Source organism: Erinaceus europaeus, chromosome 1 (assembly GCF_950295315.1).
Source record: "Erinaceus europaeus chromosome 1, mEriEur2.1, whole genome shotgun sequence".
Taxonomy (NCBI): Eukaryota; Metazoa; Chordata; class Mammalia; order Eulipotyphla; family Erinaceidae; genus Erinaceus; species Erinaceus europaeus.
In genome coordinates, this window is record NC_080162.1 from 194,313,495 (window position 1) to 194,330,622 (window position 17,128).

At 40.3% G+C, this 17,128-nt stretch overlaps 1 protein-coding gene across 2 annotated transcripts in view; it reads left to right on the forward strand.

The window, feature by feature from the left end:
- TOX (thymocyte selection associated high mobility group box) overlaps positions 1–17,128 on the forward strand; it is a 380,779-nt gene that overhangs the window by 16,823 nt on the left and 346,828 nt on the right. The window lies entirely within an intron of this gene.

The window sequence follows — 17,128 nt, forward strand, 5'->3', positions numbered from 1 at the left end:
CTCTTACCAAAATGTCCAGAGGCAAATTAAAGAAGCCATACATACACTAAAACTGTGAGTTACTAAGGCAGAAATTTTTAGCCAGGAAATGGGACCACCGTATTTCTTGGTTTAGATGTTACTGGTTGAGCCTGACTTCTGCCCCATCACAGGCTGTTTCCACAAATGGAAACACATAGGAGTGGCAGACTTCTGATTATCTGAGACACAGGGAAACACTACTAATTCATGAGAAAGAAATTTACCTGTAATAAAAGACTGAAGAAGGCATGCAATGAGGAAATACAAAAAGGTGTGACGTCATGAGCTCTTTGATGAGTATTTTCTTGTCTGCATTGAGATGGAGCTGTCTGCAGTAAAAAATAGACGTGAATAGAGGAGGAGCTCACTGGGCCGAGAACCCACAGCAAGGACAATGACCTGTATTTTAGGGGAGTCGGGCGGTGTCGCAGCAGGTTAAGCGCATGTGGCGCAAAGCTCAAGGACCAGCATAAGGATCCCAGTTCGAGCCCCTGGCTCCCCACCTGCAGGGGAGTCACTTCACAGGTGGTGAAACAGATCTGCAGGTGTCTATCTTTCTCTCCCCTCTCTGTCTTCCCCTCCTTTCTCCATTTCTCTCTGTCCTATCCACCAACAATGGCAACAATAACCACAACAATGTTAAACAAGAACAACAAAAGGGAAAAATCAATCAATAAATATAATTTTATAAATTAAAAAAATGACCTGTATTTTAAGAAAGTAACTATTACCATTGCAGAAAATGGGTTTGGAAAAATTGGGATGGGTTTTGAATTTCATATTGTCAACGGACTAATGTTAAGCCTAGTTAAAATGTAACTGGAGACATCTAGCTCGAGGAGTTACAGGATAATATGAATCATCAGGTGTTTATCTGTTTGTTGATGACTATTTAAATTCTACATGAATGAGAAAAATATTAGAGGTTCTTTGTTTCAGCTGACGTACTGAATGCTTCTTCTTCTTCTAGCGTTTGCCCTTCTTCCGTAGCCAGTCAACAGCGTCAGGTTGAGCCTGATGTAAAGTTTCGAGACTTCCTTTGAATCTGGAGAGGTGGCAGTCGTTGACCATGTGGGTCATAGTCTGTCTGGAGCCGCAGGGGCAGTTCGGGTCGTCTCTGGCTCCCCAGCGATGGAACATAGCGGCGCACCGGCCATGGCCTGTTCGATAGCGACTGAGGAGGGCCCGATCATAACGTGCTAGGTCAAAGCCGGGTTGACGCTTGCAGGGGTCTGTGATGAGGTGTTTGTTCTTTACCTCAGCTGACTGCCAACTCTGTTTCCAAGAGTCTGGAACAGAGAAGTTCAGTGTAGGCGTAGGGGACCAGATTGGGTGAGGAGACGTCAAGCATTGAACAGGGTGGGCGAAGATATCCGCGTATATTGGCAGGTCTGGTCGAGCGTAGACGTGGGAAATGAACTTAGATGATGCCGCATCCCGACGAATATCTGGCGGGGCGATGTTGCTAAGAACTTGCAGCCATGGAACCGGGGTGGAACGGATGGTTCCAGAAATTATCCTCATGGAGGAATATAATTTGGAATCGACCAAGTGGACATGGGGGCTACGGAACCATACTGGGGCACAGTATTCTGCAGTGGAATAGCATAATGCCAGAGATGATGATTGTAGTGTGGAAGCACTCGCGCCCCATGAGGAGCTGGCCAGTCTTGCAATGATGTTATTCCTCGCGCCCACCTTTGCTGCAGTTTTTATGAGATGTCCGTGAAATGACAGGGTGCGATCGAGAGTAACGCCAAGATAGACTGGCTGGGCTTCATGCCGGATTCTCGTATCGCCAAGCTGCACATTAAGCTCACGGGAGGCCGAGGCATGGTGTAGATGGAAAACAGATGATACCGGTTTTGCACTGAATGCTAATAAAATTGAACTTAAAGCACACTAGCGTGATGTATGGTGTCTATCTGGACATTATTTTTTTAATTGATAAACCCAGTTGCTAGCAGCTAATAGTAATAGTTTGTATTAATAATAGCACCAAAATTAATCCTCTCTGCATTTGAAGTACACCTGTTAAGTTCACTTCCAAAGTTATTAATAACTGTTCTCCTGAAATTTCTTGTTCCATGATAAATGTATGTACAATTACTAGGAAAACTGGGGACTCTACTGATGGTTCCAAACAAATTCAGAAATGCCTCTCAGCTATTTTGAAGGCTTCTCACAATCCTAATTATCTACATAGCAAACTCCTCAAATTTTTCTACTGAAATGCCCTAGTGAATTTTCAGTCTGTGGGGGGAATTCAGAACCATTGGTGCGATCTGTCCAGGTCTTAGAAAGCTGACTTGTTATCTCATTTTATTTTTCTTGCTGGAGCCTTTGCACATGTCTGCTTCCATCACTCCCTGACTGGTTTTTATTTCAGAGGAGAGAAGTTTGGTGGATAAGGTGGGGCACAGGGCAGGGGGAGAGGCCACATAGCAGGATCTGTAAAGCTTTCCCCAGTGTTGTACTGCTTCCATGGGGTGCTCAAACCTGGGCTCTCACGCGTGGTAAGGCAAGTATCCTGCTAGTTGGCTGTCTCCAGGACCACTTACATTTTAATTTTTTAATTTTGTTCATCTCTAGACCTTGTCCACTCCTGGCAGGTAGAGAGAGTGGCAGGGAGAGATACCACAGTACTGAAGTTTCCTGGGTTGCTTGCTTGCATGCTGAAGGTGAGCAACTTTGCTATCCCAGCCACTGGCTCTTGAAGAGATATACTCTGTTCATTTTATAGTATATCCTATGATAGAATTGTCTGTTGCAAAGAAAATGTAACACTTTAAACCAGTTCCAAGTGGAATGGCTTTATGTTCTTGAAAGACATTCCATGGTGTTCTATTCAATTTTATCTATTTGATGTATAAGATTTTTTTTTCCCTTTTGTTGCCCTTGATATTATTATCATTGTTGTTATTGCTATCGTTGTTGTTGGATAGGACAGAGAGAAATCGAGAAAGGAGGGGAAGACAGAGAAGGGGAGAGAAAGATAGACAGCTGCAGACCTGCTTTACCGCTTGTGAAGCGACTCCCCTGCAGGTGGGGAGCCGGGGGCTCGAACTGGGATCCTTAGGCTGGTCCCTGCGCTTCGTGCCACGTGCGCTTAACTCACTGCGCTACTACCTGACTCCTGAAAAGATGTAATTTGTAAGATGATTGACATTATTTTCAAAGTTCCTCTAGACCTGTCTTCTTGTATGATCTTCTAGTTTATTTCTGTCTATAACTTCAGCTGCCTAGAGTAGTCTTCTGTTTCTAGAGAATCATCTGCTGCTACTTATTCTCTATCATTGTTAGGATATATTGGCTAGTCCATAAGGTCGTGACACTTTTTTTGCATAGAAATATGTCATGTTGGGCACTGGGCAGTGGCACAGTAACTGGCCTAAGGGTCCCGATTTGAGCCCCCAGCTTCCCACCTGCAGGGGAGTTGCTTCACAGGTGGTGAAGCAGGTCTGCGGTGTCTTTCTCTCCCCCTCTCTGTCTTCCCCTCTCACCACTTCTCTCTGTCCTATCCAAAAACAATAATAACAATAATACTAACGACAATAATGATAACAGCAATGATAAACAACAAGGGCAACAAAAGGGGGACAAAATAGCCTCCAGGAGCAGTGGATTCATGGTGCAGGCAACATGCTCTGGAGATGATCGTGGAGGCAAATAAAAAAAGAACACCACTGTCTTTTAAAAAAAAAGGAAATAAAGACAAATGTGTCATGTTTAAAAAATATTATTTTCATTATTGGATAGAGACAGAAATTCAGAGTGAAGGGATATATATGGAGAGAGAGAGAGACAGACAGACAGACAGACAGACAGACAGACTCCTGCAGCCCTGCTTCACCTCTCGTGAACCTTTCTCCTTGCAGGTGGGGGCTAGTGGTTTGAACCTGGTGTCATGACTTTTTCTGACAACCAAATACTTCAATGGTCTGAACTATCTTAGAAAATCAGGTGGTCTGGGAGGTGGTGCAGTGGCTAAAGCACTGGATTCTCAAGCATGAGGTCCTGAGTTCAATCCCTGGCAACACATATACCAGAGTGATGCCTGGTTCTTTTTCTTTCCTTTTGACTTTATGAATAAATAAATAAAATCTTTAAAAAAATAATAAAGAAAAAAGAAAATCAGTAGTTCTGGCTGTTCGGGATGGAATTGATAGTGCTTAGTGCTTATGCAGATATCCTAAAAAAATGCCAAGTTACTTAAGTCTTTCTTTCTTTCTTTCTTTTTTTTTTTTTATCAGAGCACTACTGGTTTGTTTTTTTCCCTTCACTTCATGAGAGCTATAATCCGCTTTTGAAATGAGTTACTTGTGAACAGATAACTATGTACCAATAATGGGTATCTCCTTTAATGATAATTTTATTTCATATTAGTTTGCCCAAGGATGGGGGAAGAAGCCCAACAGTGAGAGCACCTTCTTTGTACACATCAAAGACATAGTTTCTCCCTAGTATGACAGAGCAGGTCTTCCTATCTAGTCTTTCCCTCACAAAATAAATAAGTTGATCTTTAACATTAACACAAGTTTATTATTTTTTTTTCTAAAACCTCCATTTAGGTAGATGAGAGTATAGATTTTTTGCTTTATTCAAATCAAGGAGCTTGTCCAATACTGGGCATCTTTTGAACTTTCATCTGAAATGGCAGGCCAGGGAAATTAACATTGTGTATGCATAAAGTTAACATAAAATTCTCCATAGTCCTATAACAGTGGAACTAAAATTAATGAATACAAGAAGCAGATTTCTTTTGCTTGATTTCACATTGCGTTTCTCCACGAGTTTTAAGGCCTAGTCCTCTAGTTGTTACAAATTTAGCTGCTTGGGCTGGGATGATAGCATAATGGTTATGCAAAAACACTTTTATGCATTTCCATATGCAAGAACTCAACAGTGCTCTGGTCCCTTCTCTTTCATGCACTCATTGAAATAAAATAAGAAAAAAATATTTTAAACATTTCATTCTTTTTTTATATTGTTTCACCTTTTATATTGTTGTCATAGATATTATTGTTGTTATTGATGCCGTCATTGTTAGATAGGACAGAGAGCAATGAAGAGAAGAGAGGAAGACAGAGAGGGAGAAATATAGTCACCTGCAGACCTGCTTCATCGCTTGTGAAGTGATTCCCCTGCAGGTGGGGAGCCCGGGGCTCGAACCGGGATCCTTACACCAGTCCTTGCGCTTCGCACCAAGTGCGCTTAACCCGCTCCCAAGAACTTATTTTTTAAAAGTATATTCCACTTTTGTGAGCATAGGATTTACTAATATTGGTTAACTTCTATAGTAAATATTTCACAATAGTTAGTATGTACTAGGAGCTATACCAAATAATAAGGATAGAAAAATGTGCAACTATATGAGGATTAGTCTTATGCGGTCACTCCTGCTCCCCCGCCTCCCCAGCCAGTGGCGGCAGGAGATCAGAGCAGCCCCTGAGGGGTCACAGAGTGGCTCTGATGTCTAAGGTGACATGTGTGGAGAGGAAAAGTCACACCAGACTCAGCTCCTTCAGCTCCAGGAGAAGCCTCTGAGGGTCGACTCCTTTTTTGAGGGATACAAGCAAGCAGGTATACCTAAAGTCCAGAGAGAAGGTTGAAGTAATCATTAACCTCCACACAATACATAGTTACATCTTGACCTACAAAGTATTTGACAACTGCAAAGTTACCATATAAGCTTTGGTCATGAGCTCACAAAGCATTTTCCTCTGAGAGTAAACTACAAGCACTTCAGGGCAGGGGGGAAGGGAACAGTTGAGTAAACCCACCAGGATATTTGTGGTGGGTTACAAGTCAGTCATACACAGTAATTCATGGCCTTTGTCTTAGGGGATGGAGTAGCATGTGCAGAAAGGGTGCCCTGTCAGGGAAAGCCATTCATCATAAGTTCATGAGGTCAGGAGGGACCTGCCTAACTTCTCCCCCAGGAAAGGGGGTGAATTTGGGGTCAACCCACTCAGACTCTCATGGAAACAATGGCCTGGACTTCCTGGATGGTGGGCCCACTCCCCACAGTCTTAGAAGTAATATAAGGGGGTCGGGTGGTAGTGCACCTGGTTAAGCACACGTGGTGCAAAGTGCAAGGACCTACTTGGGGATCCCACCTGCAGGGGGTCGCTTCACAGGTCGTGAAGCAGGTCTGTGGTTGTCTGTCTTTCTCTCCCCCTCTAAATCTTCCCCCCCCTCTGGATTTCTCTCTGTCCTATCCAGCAGCGGTGGTGACAACACTAACAATAATAGTGGTTATGGCAGCAGCGATAAACAACAAGGGCAGGCACTGAGCCCCAGGGATAACCCTGGAGGCAAAAAAAAAGAAGTAATATAAATAGTTTTTTAATAGAAGGTACATAAATTTAGGATCAAATGGACAGTTTTAATGTATGAATTAAATACTAACTATATTAAACTGAATATCCCTGTGTTCACTTATCTTTTCTGCTTCTTTTCTTTCTCTCTTCCTTTTTTTTTTTTTAATGACCTAACTTAGAGTAGAACCATTATGCCTTTGCCATTTCTCAGGTGTTGCTATGAAAGCAACTGATAGCCTACGGGTCTGATAACTTGGAAACTTAAGCCGGTGGTGACTGTAATTTAAGGGATGCTTTTTGTTTTTTAATGGAAACTTTACTTTTGCAGCTTCTTAAAAGTTTTGAAAAAAAATAAGCTGAACATTAAGTAGTAGAGAAAAGGATTTTTACACAGTTCTTTTTTTAAATGGATATTAGTGGATTGAAGTAAGTCATCTCACATTATTCAATTCCATTGTTTAAAATTTAAAATAGTTCATAAGTTCAGGATATATTTTTTTAAAAAATGATAACATAATCACTTTTCATTTTTGTTGATCATAGTGGATTTCAAAGGTAAACACTACCTTGTCACTTCAAATTATTATTTTTTTCTGGCAAATATCGCATATTCTGGGAGACAGAAAATTGCTTACAAAATAATTCTGTGACTCTCATGTTTTCTTGCTATCTCATTCCTTACCCTAATATGGTATGGAAGCAGACTGCAATTACATGTTCACAATTACTTTATTATATGGGTTGAAATATACTCCTGAAGCTCTTATTACCTTTTCCACACACCATTTGCAAAGGCCTGCTGATGGCTGTCAACGTTGTTTCCTCGGACAATCAGCCATTCTTAGCAGGTTGTGTTTAAATTCAGAACACCACAAATAGAAAGCACCTCTCTCTTCTTACTGATGCATTTTTAATGTTCAAGCATTTATAATAATGCAAGGGACTTCATTATGACTGCTTGCAGAGTTGGGCATGTGTGTTTTGTGATGTCGAATAGTTATTTGTGATCTTTGTCAAAGAGAGAAATCAGCGAAAACAACGCAATATTGTAATACAGTGTGTTTGTGTCTGTAGCAACCTGAGTGCCATGTGTATCAGCCAGCATTAGAGCTCCTTTCCCTTGAAAGAATTTGTTAATGATGTTCTCTTTTCTACATAATTACATTGTATGGGGAGGGGCAGAAGCTGCAACTCCACTCTTGGTCTTTAAATGGGAACTGGAATGCGATATACTCAAATATAGAATACATTTACATTGAATAACAAAATCGAGAAGCTTTCTTTTGCATTATAAAGAGAAGTAGTCTCTCTTTTCATAAAGCCAGTTCTTAGGGTCTTTGATAGTCTTCCAAAAAGAGATTTGATTGACTTTGAGAGCCATATGGTATAGTCTGTTCTCCTCTCTAATGAATTTTTTTCTTTACAATTTTATTTCCATCTCAGACTTACTTATGTTAGAACAACTACATATTAGGCCATATCTTATAAAATTAAGACATTTAAGATATACCCAATAAGAAACAGTTAAGATATAATCATCTTATATGTCCCCTGCTGTCAAATGCTAACATAGAGTGATTACTTCCCCCTTTCATAAATTAGATCTGAGCCAAGTGCTAATACCCTTTGAGTATGTGTAGTCATATAAGTCTATAATGTCAAGTGTTCAGAACTATCCAGATAATTGATTGCATGTCTAGGCTTTATTCATTGCTTAAATTTATCATTATACTTTTTGAAACAATATCATTCATTTATTTATGAGTGAACCACCTGGTATCTGCTTTCTAGATACTCACTTGCATATTACTTTTTTAAATATTTTAAAATATTTATTTATTTATTTTTTAAAATTTACTTATTTTTTTCCTTTTGTTACCCTTGTTTATCGTTGTTGTTATTGCTGTTGTCATTGTTAGATAGGACAGAGAGAAATGGAGAGAGGAGGGGGAAGAAGGAGAGGGGGAGAGAAAAAGAGACACCTGCAGACCTGCTTCACCACTTGTGAAGCGACTCCCCTGCAGGTGGGGAGCCGCGGGCTTGAACCAGGATCCTTAACTGGTCCTGTGCTTTGTGCCACGTGCGCTTAACCCACTGCGCCACTGCCCGGCTCCCTATTTACTTATTTTTATGAGAGAAATAATACCCAGAGTCCTGTTCTGCTCTGATATATGGTGGTACATGCCAGTGATTGAACCTGGTCCCTTTGAAGTCTTAGACAAACAAGTCTGGTGTACTACTGTTAAGCTAGCTGCCTAATCTCCCATCACAAATAGTCTGTTTCTGATGGTTAGTAATAACAATGAAGTTAATGTATTAAGTTGTTTGATTTGTGGCACGATGAGTTAGAAAGAAAATGCTGGTAGTATCCAAGGATATTGATATTAATTATAGAACTACATGATACAGGTCAAGTTACTTCTCATCTTGCTTTTTTTTTTTTAACGTGAGGGACTTAATCACCTGTAAGATTTGTTCCATTTTGAAGAGTCAGTGGTATCCATTCATTTTCATTTTCAAGCAGTAAATTCTATAATAGCAAGAAGTTCTAAGGCTAAAAGCAACCAAATATTCATATCTGTCACAGACACTGAGTTGTGAAAGCGATTAGTATTGTCATTTATTACATGCCACTAGGAAAAATTCTCTGGACCCCAGCTCCCCACCTGCAGGGGAGTCGCTTCACAGGCAGTGAGGCAGGTCTGCAGGTGTCTGTCTTTCTCCCCCCCTCTGTCTTCCCCATCTCTCTCCATTTCTCTCTATCCTATCTAACAACGATGACATCAACAACAATAACTACAACAACAATGAAAAACAACAAGGGCAACAAAAGGGAAAATAAATTTAAAAAATAAAAAAAGGGAAAGTATATTGACAGGTAGTTAAATAACCACTACTTAAAGTAATAACAAAGATGTCCTTATGTTTCTAAGACACATGGAAATAGAAATAGTAAAATCATATATTCATAAATCACAATGTTTTTAGGTGTTAATACCTTTCAACTATCAGTAGTCCAAATTCCTCAAGAAAACAGTCTATACCGACCTATCAAGCATTTGGTTGAAACCAAAGCAGAAACTGAGAAAGAGTTTAGTTATTTGAATTAGAATTAAAATTCTTCCAGATTTTACATTCAGTACTGGGATAGCATATGCTCAAAGGGCAGAGAATTCTGTGCGTAGAGCTGTCTAAAAGCACCTGTAAATGCACGAGGATAAATGCCTTATCTGGACCACAGTTTCTTCATCTGAAAAAAGTGCAAACGTTAATATTCTTTTCCTTTCTTAGAACTTTGGAATCGTATAAGTTAGTAGAAATGGTGTAAAAAACTCCATTCAGGCTTCCTAGCACAGACTTGTGGAATAAACACTAGCTATTTTTGGTGAAAAAAAAGTGTGCATTTATACTGACAGAGGCACTCATGCTTACAAACACCATTACCTCTGAGGACCTTTGATCAGTCAGTCTTCCTTGGAGCCCCTCAGGCTGGTGGTGATGCCAGTGGTATTTGTAAGACCACACCAGTGACATTACAGTCCTTGCAAAATTATCATCTTAACCCAGTGGTCAGCAAAAAAATGATCAACTGAAGGTGCCAGTACCCCTGAACCTCAGGTGCTCGGCCTCATACAGGTTTGGGGAGCGGTAGCCAAGGAGGCTTCCTAAAACAGAAGCTGAGGCTGATGCCACAACACGTGGATCTCACTTGGGGCAGCTGGTTATCTTCCTTCCTCTGATGTATGTGCTCAGACTTATTTATTTATTTATTTTAAAAAGGAGACATTAACAAAACCATAGGATAAGAGTGGTACAACTCCGCACAATTCCCACCACCAGATCTCAGTATCCCATCCCCTCCCCTGATAGCTTTCCCATTCTCTATCCCTCTGAGAGTATGGATCTAAGGTCATTGTGGGGTGCAGAAGGTGGAAGGAAGGTCTGGCTTCTGTAATTGCTTCCCCACTGAACATGGACATTGACTGGTCGGTCCATACTCCCAGCCTGCCTCTCTCTTTCCCTAGTAGGGTGGGGCTCTGGGAAAGCGGAGCTCAGGACACATTGGTGGAGTCATTCAGCCACCAGGTTCCAGATGCTAGCATGATGCCAACCAGACTTCCCTGCTCAGATTAATTTATCACATTATTAAACAGACAGTGTAGGCCCCAAGAATGCCAGGCATAGAAGTTTTAACCTAGTATCAAGAAAACAGGAAAGCTTTCACTGAAAGCAAGGCGACATTGGTACTTCACTTGGTTCTAAGTTGCACTTGTCCTGTTGTAGCTCCTGGAAGTGTTTAGAAAGTTACAAGAATCAACATGAGGTCTCTCCTATGAAACTCTGTGTGAGAGTAATCTTTTTATTTCTCTAAACATCTCCAGGCATTATATTTGACTACTGTCAGGCAGGGAACTGGAGCCATTTTTTTTGGGGGGGAAGCAGGGTGTGGGGGGACTTCTTTTCTGAATTTTAATCTTTTAATGGAAGCAGAGGTTCACATGTGTGTGTGTGAGAGAGAGAGAGAGAGAGAGAGACAGAGAGAGGCAGCAAGACACTGAGTTTGAAGATCATCTAACATACAACAGGGCAACTCAGTCTGAGTTCACCAAACACAGTTTCATGACTATCCATTTCATAAAAGGTGGGGAACTCCATTTTAAACAGAAAGTATGCATTTTCTGTTACTATGCCTTTTAGTTTTAGTTTGAAAATAATGGAAAGTGAATGGATGAAGTACAAATAAGATGCTTGAGCGATTTTTCACATTTTGGAGACTAAATACAAATGCTTCAAACTGCTAATATGTGGAGGCATAATGGGTGTTTTAAAATTGAATTAATTAAAGTCATGTTTAAGATCATGCTAATCCATTTCATCAGGTGATAATACAAGTGTGAAACAGACATTGCCGTTTCATTTATTATTTTATAGTAATTTGATAATGAGCAGTTATCCGTTAATTGATATTGCCTTGTTTCCTCCTCCTCCTCCTCCTCTTTCTTCTTACTTTTACCAGAGCACTGCTCAGCTCTGGCTTATGGTGGTGGTATGGGGAACTGGGATCCTTACAAGTAATTGATTTTACCTTATAGAAATCCTGTTCTTTGGGAGTCGAGCACATGGCGTAAAGCACAAGGACTTGTGTAAGGATCCTGGTTCGAGCCCCCGGCTCCCCACCTATAGGGGAGTCGCTTCACAGATGGTGAAGCAGGTCTGCAGGTGTCTATCTTTCTCTCCCTCTCTCTGTCTTCCCCTCCTCTCTCCATTTCTCTTCATCCTATTCAACAATAATAACATCAATAACAACAACAATAATAACTACAACCATAAAACAACAAGGGCAACAAAAGGGAAAATAAAAAAAAATAAATAAATCCTGTTCTTCAAGGATGAGCAAAAATCTGATTTTCTTGTGCTCCTCCTTCTCCATCTCTTTTTTCTTCTCTTCCCCCTCCTATTCTCTCTCTTCCTTTTAATTATCATTAGGTCAGAGAACGGCCTCCCTCCAACATGTGCTCTGCTGGCTGTCACACAGGCAGGTCAGCTCCTATGTGCTCCACAATTAAGCCTTCTCCCTGGACATTCTTTAATTTTCAATATTTTTTTCATGGTGTTCTTGAGAAAAGTAAGGACCCATAACATCAACACTGATAGCGCAAAGAAACTCCTTGAAATGAATGTCTGAGATCTGAAGTGTAATTTTTAACTTTTGTTTTCATCTAAAGAAAATGTTTTACAAGATTGTTGTAGAGACTTTTGTATCCCTCCCAGCTGTGTGCTGCCCTATCTCATTTTTTCAGTGTGTTGGAATGTGAGTAAACTGTGCCTTTGCAATTTCTATGAAAAGGTAAAACAACTATGACCTTTAAATAAACATTTTCTTTGTGAATCTAATTGCAGGATCAGATTATATTCTAAAATAAACTAATCAATTATTTAGTTCAGTGAAATTAACAAAACCATGGAACATACAAATATGATGAGATTTAATTTCTGCCCTGAGGCACTAAAGGATATTTGTAAAATAATGATTCAAGTCAGTGGTAGTGCTATAAAAGAAATGCCGTAATAAATTTTCAGTAATGGTGTCCAGACACTAGAAAATTATTATCAGGGCCAGCTGGTGGTGCATGTAGTCAAGTGCACACATTACAGTGTGCAAGGACCCAGGTTCAAACCCCTGGTCCACACCTGCAAGGGGGAAATCTTCACAGGCAGGGCTGCAAGTGACTCTCTCCCTCCCTGTTTCTCCTCCCATCTTGTTTCTTTCTAACTAACAATAAATACTTTTAAAATATTTATTTATTTTATTTATTTATTCCCTTTTGTTGCCCTTGTTGTTTTTTTATTGTTGTGGTTATTATTGTTATTATCATTGTTGGATAGGCCAGAGAGAAATAGAGAGAGGAGGGGAAGACAGAGAGGGGGAGAGAAAGATAGACACCTGCAGACCTGCTTCACTGTTTGTGCAGCGATTCCCCTGCAAGTGGGGATCTGGGGGCTTGAACTGGGATCCTTACCCTGGTCCTTGAGCTTTGCACCACGTGCACTTAATCCGCTGCACTACCACCCGACTCCCAATAAATACTTTTTTAAAAAGAAAATTAGTATCTAGTCCAGGATCATTGCTTTGGGATACAGTATTTCAGTGGAGTGTGCACGTACTTTCGTGTGTGTGAGAGTGAGTGTGTGTGTATCTTTAAATATAATGCATCAGTCAGATTAAAAAGTTGCCAGTGTCCTGTATTTAGAAGCCAGGATAAAAGGGGACTGAAATGTTTTTTGTTTTTTTTGTAGAGCTGTCTATGACAATGGGCACCTACTTTGGATCATTATGCTATCTCCCCTGCCCGCATACTTACATCTTAAACAGGTCCTACATACAGGTGATGCAGCAGAAAAACACAGACCTTATACGAAAACAGGAAATACTTTGTTATTATATTCTAGACAAGCATTTCTTCATTAGAAAAGTGTGGAGATAGGTGTAAATATTTTATTATCTTACCAGGTTTAAAAGAATCATGTTTTGAAGAAACAAAATTCACAAGCATTGGTTCAAGCATTTCTAGCAACTGAGATATTTAAACTGGAATTGACTCACTTGATATTTAGGGTACATCTACATATATAAAGCAAAACAACAAAAAAGACATAATAATCATCCTGTGGTTAATTGAATGTCTGTTGAACTGGGTTCTAATAAATTGAAATAAGATTAATAGTTTGTTCAAGGCCTTTAGGTTGAATGAATTCTTTTATCAGATTTCTAGCAAGTATGATGGAGAGTTAAGAGATGAAATTCAGGGATAATAATTCAGTGATTAGACAGGAAATCTGAAGAAGCTGTTACCTTAGAGCCTACAAAGGAAGACTAGAAAGGTCCCAACTCCAATAATCTGCCACCAAGTTGCAGATGCTACTTGGATTCCATCCTGACCTCACCAATGTGTCCTGAAGTCTCTCCTTTCCAGAGCCCTACTCCACTGGGGCAGATAAAAACAGGCTGGGAGTATGGTTCAACTTGCCAATGTCCGTGCCTAGCAGAGAAGCAATTACAGAAGCCAGACCTTCCACCTTCTGCACTCTGAAGAATTTTGGTCCATACTCCCAGAGGGATAAGGATTAGGGAAGTTTCTAATGAAGGGTAGAGGACACAGAACTCTGGTGGTGGGAATTGTATGGAATTGTACCCCTGTTATCTTATAATCTTGTTAATCAAGATTTTGTTAGATCACTAACAAAAATGTTAAAAACAAAAGCCCTCAGCTCCAGAAGTTCTGTCAGAATTGGTTTTCTTTTTTTTTCTCTTTTTTTAATTTTTTATTTAAGAAAGGATTAATTAGCAAAACCATAGGGTAGGAGGGGTACAACTCCACACAATTCCCACCACCCAATCTCCATATCCCACCCCCTCCCCTGATGGCTTTCCCATTCTCCATCCCTCTGGGAGCATGGACCCAGGGTCATTGTGGGTTGCAGAAGGTAGAAGGTCTGGCTTCTGTAATTGCTCCCCCGCTGAACATGGGCGTTGACTGGTCGATCCATACTCCCAGTCTGCCCCTCTCTTTCCCTAGTAGGGTGGGTCTCTGGGGAAGCTGAGCTCCAGGGCACATTGGTGGGGTCTTCAGTCCAGGGAAGCCTGGCCGGCATCCTGATGGCATCTAGAACCTGGTGATTGAAAAGAGAGTTAACATACAAAGCCAAACAAATTGTTGAACAATCATGGACCCAAAGCTTGGAATAGTGGAGAGGAAGTGTTAAGGAAGTACTCACTGCAAGCTGTAGTGTACTTCTGCTTTCAGGTATATATTTTGCAGTAGTTTATGGATACGTGTGAAGATATGCTCTCTCTCCCAGAAACTGGTGTATATCTAGGTTTTGGGACTTTGTTAGAAGGTGAACCACCTGAGATGGAATTAGAGTATACTATGAAAGGAAAGGTCTCACCCAAGTAATGAATTGGTTTTCATCCTAAGTTCATGGAGCAGCTGCTATTACGTTTTGCTTAGCTCAAATCTAACCACAGGCAGGTGCAGTGCTTACTTATTAGTTTTGGTACCACATTTGCCAACTATTTGCCAATCCTCTTCTTCCAACAAGCCTTGCTGCTTCTCAGGAACACAGTTTCTAGTAGAGCAACTAACAGTTCTAGTCCAGTTATTCTCTCCTAGGCAAATGGAATACGTTTACCTTCTTGAAAACTCAATCTACTGGGGAGGGAGGGAGAAGACCCATAAATAACTAGCTAGAAAATGTATGAGTGGTGCTGAAGTTGAAAAATTCCCAGAGAGGACAGAAGGAGGCATACGTTGGATCCAGGCTTCTGAGAAGACTTCTTGGAGGAGTCACCTTGACTAGGTGAAAATGGGCACGTGTTTCCCAGATCAAAAGGTCAACAGAAGCCAACGTGTGGTGTGGTATAGGAATCATCTCTTGGGAAGAAATGGGTACTGCTTGCAGTCTGTTTTTGCCAGAGCAGAGAAATGGAGATGACCTTTACTCTGGCCTCCTGAGAAAGGTTACAGATCTTAGCATTTACTTGTTGATGGTTTTAAGCAACCATTTAAAGATTTTTATTGAGGAAGTGGTCTATCAAATGTAAATTTTTGAAGATTATCTGGGTTTGGTGCAGTGAATGGATTTTTAAGGACAGTATGAAAGAAGGAATATCAATAAGGATTCATCAGATTGACAGTTTCCCAGCAATTCTTAGAAATAAAAGCTTTAAAACAAAGCCTTGCACTGAAATTTAATAAATATTAGAGATAGAAGAAAGAACTTAGAGCTCCGTTAAACTAATTTTGAAAAACATCGGTCTAGATGAAAATGAAGGGACATCGTTGCTCTACTCTGGCAGCACATAATGTAAAGATGTGTGATGTGTAGAGAAGGGAAGGTAAAATGTGGACGATTGGCTGGGTGTCAAAACCATTTCAACAATATAGCAAAATCTACTGATATCCCCCCATACCAGGCATATATGAAATCTTGTACTAATGATCATAGTATATTGGTATGTAGAATATTCTTGTGATAACTCTGCTAAGAGAAATGCTATCCTAAATCCCACTTTACAGATAAAGACGTACACTTAGGTTATGAGGCACAAAATTGACCTAAGACTAAACCCCAGCCTTATTTGTTTGTATTATTTTAGTAGATCTTATTAAGATTGACCAGTAACAGATTCAGAGTTGGATTATGGAGAAGCTAGTTTTAAGTGATGAAAAGAGGAAGAGACCATTAAAAACAAAGAAGTAGCTATCAGAGAAACAAGATAGAGTGGCATCACAGAAGCCAATAGAACAAAGAGTCCTAGTGAGTGTATCTTCAGTAAGACAATAACAAGACAACAGTACAATAATACAGTAAGATGATGATAACAGCTAGAGAATTTTCCTATATGTTCATCATTGGCAACTTTTAATGAAATGGCAAGCTTTAAAATCAGTGATAGATTGATAGCAGTGAGAGAATGCTGAGGCTGGCAACCTTCACAGTATGGATGCATCACGGTATCAGTGCATCTACCTGAGCAGGTAAAGAGACAGGGAGACAGTCTGTAAGGGAGATTGATGGTAGAGTGGTTACTAGAGAAGGAGACCTATTGAAACCAAAAGCTAGAAGAGCTGATCTCAAGATCCACTGGGGTCGAAATAGGGCCTTTAGTGGAAGAACTAGCATGCAATATCATGACAAAGAAAGGATACTGAATGAAGCAAAGGACAATCAAAGGGCTTTCATCAAAAAGAAAGAAAAGGAAGGAAGGAAGGAAAGGAGGAAGGAAGGAAGGAAGGAAGGGAGGAAGGGAGGGAGGGAGGGAGGGAGGAAGGAAGGAAGGAAGGAAGGAAATGGTTTTTGAGGTGGTAGGTAGAGGACAAGTAAGGAAAAATTTAAAAGATGGCCACATCTGATACAATTAGGTGTTTTGAATATGAGGTAATATCAGTCAGTGCCCTTGACTATTAGATAGTGTATGGGAAGTAGTCTGATACGATGATGAGATGGGACTGACTAGAAGACTTTGAAGAGATGAGTAAAGGCTTGGAACAGATGGTGTGGGGTAAGGAAAAAGGCAAATTGGGCAAGAACAAAGATGTGTGAGCAACACTGAGGACCAGACTGAGAACAGACACTAAAGATAGTTGAATTTCTTCCCAAGGAGCTCAATAGTGTGAGAAAGTTTTACATATATATATATCTATCCCCAACACACTCAGCATTTTCTTTGAAGATACCTCTAATGATATAAGATGGCACTGGTTTTCTTTGGTTATCCA